Raw genomic sequence first — 2,292 nt, 5'->3', positions numbered from 1 at the left:
TGCTAGTAGCATGCTAATTCATGCTAGAATCATGCTAAAAACATGCTAATTTATGCTAGAATCATGCTAGTAACATGCTAATTCATGCTAAAATCATGCTAGTCACATGCTAATTCATGCTAGAATCATGCTAGTCACATGCTATTTATACTAGAATCATGCTAACAACATGCTAATTCAGGCTAGAATCATGCTAGTCACATGCTAATTCATGCTAGAATCATGCTAGTCACATGCTAATTCATGCTAGAATCATGCTAACAACATGCTAATTCATGCTAGAATCATGCTATTCACATGCTAATTCATGCTAGAATCATGCTAACAACATGCTAATTCATGATAGAATCGTGCTAGTAACATGCTAATTCATGCTAGAATCATGCTAGTAACATGCTAATTCATGCTAGAATCGTGCTAACACCATGCTAATTTATGCTAGAATCATGCTAGTTACATGCTAATTCATGCTAGAATCATGCTAGTAACATGCTAATTCATGCTAGAATCATGCTAGTAACATGCTAAATCATGCTAGAATCATGCTAACAACATGCTAATTCATGCTAGAATCATGCTAATTAATGCTAAAATTATGCTTGTAACATGCTAATTCATGCTAGAATCATGCTAGTAACATGCTAATTCATGCTAGAATCATGCTAGTAACATACTAATTCATGCTAGAATCGTGCTAACAACATGCTATATCATGCTAGAATCATGCTAGTAACATGCTAATTCATGCTAGAATCGTGCTAGTCACATGCTAATTCATGCTAGAATCGTGCTAACAACATGCTAATTCATGCTAGAATCGTGCTAACAACATGCTAATTCATGCTAGAAACGTGCTAGTAACATGCTAATTCATGCTAGAATCATGCTAGTAACATGCCAATTCATGCTAGAATCATGCTAACAACATGCTAATTCATGCTAAAATCATGCTAACAACATTCTAATTCATGCTAAAATCATGCTAGTAACATGCTAATTCATGCTAGAATTATGCTAGCAACATGCTAATTTATGCTAGAATCATGCTAACAACATGCTAATTCATGCTAAAAACATGCTAACAACATGGTAATTCACGCTAGAATCATGCTAACAACATGCTAATTCACGTTAGAATCATGCTAATACCATGGTAATCTATCTATCTATCTATCTATCTATCTATCTATCTATCTATCTATCTATCTATCTATCTATCTATCTTTTCATACTTTTAAAAACTGTTTAAACTAAATTAACTATTACCGTCAGGCTTTCACAAGCCAGCCTCAAAGTTTGTTCTCAAACTTTAAGAATCTAGTTATATTTATTATTCTTCTTCTGAGACTAAAAATTAAACTCTATCTCGTCCTAGGCCTTTCAAGCTATGACCATCAAACTCGGGTCAGACCTCCGAACTATTCTGACTCGAGTTGCTATATCCTTTCCGACTGATCCGACTTTCGGTTTCCCGAAAAACGTCCCGGGACCGTCGGAAAAATCCCATAGACGTAACATTGGATCAAACTTTGTGACCTAATAACTCCGCATCAGAATGTCACACAGACTTCTAACTGGGCTCATTTAACTCAGACTATCAAACTGCCAATGACTGATCACCTTTAAACTTTCTGGCCACGCCCTAGCAACCACTTCTGGACCCTAGAAACCGTCCCATAGACTTCCATTGCAAAAGGCTCTCATTGACTTTACATTGGATCAAACTTTGTGAGCTCATAACTCTGCATCAAACTGTCCTACAGACTAATGGCTGAGCTCATTTAACTCAGTCTAGCCAGCAGCCAATCACTGATGGCCTTTTAACTTTTTAGCCACACCCTAACAACCAGATACTGCACCCTAGCAACTGTCCCATAGACTGCCATTAAAGAGGTTCAGACTGATATTGTCATGCTGCAGTGTGATAGAGACATGGGGGTTGTTTTTAACTGTTCATACTGGCAAGAAGCTTTGATACATCATCAGTCTAAGCTGTCAATCAACTCCATAGCAACAAAACAGAGTAACCTAGCAACGATATGGCACCAGCTATATCTCAGCATCAGAACTTCGTAGAGAGGCGGGGGTTGGCTTGTTTGACTCATGCTCGAACACCATCTATCTATCTATCTATCTCTAACTATCTATCTATCTGTCTATCTACCTCTACCTATCTATCTATCTATCTATCTATCTGTCTGTCTGTCTGTCTGTCTGTCTGTCTGTCTGTCTGTCTCTATCTATCTATCTATCTATCTATCTATCTATCTATCTATCTATCTATCTATCTAT

The sequence above is a fragment of the Danio rerio genome, chromosome 2, assembly GCF_049306965.1.
Source record: "Danio rerio strain Tuebingen ecotype United States chromosome 2, GRCz12tu, whole genome shotgun sequence".
In the NCBI taxonomy this organism is placed as follows: domain Eukaryota; kingdom Metazoa; phylum Chordata; class Actinopteri; order Cypriniformes; family Danionidae; genus Danio; species Danio rerio.
The sequence above is the reverse complement of the archived record's forward strand: the minus strand, read 5'-3'. Positions refer to the sequence as shown.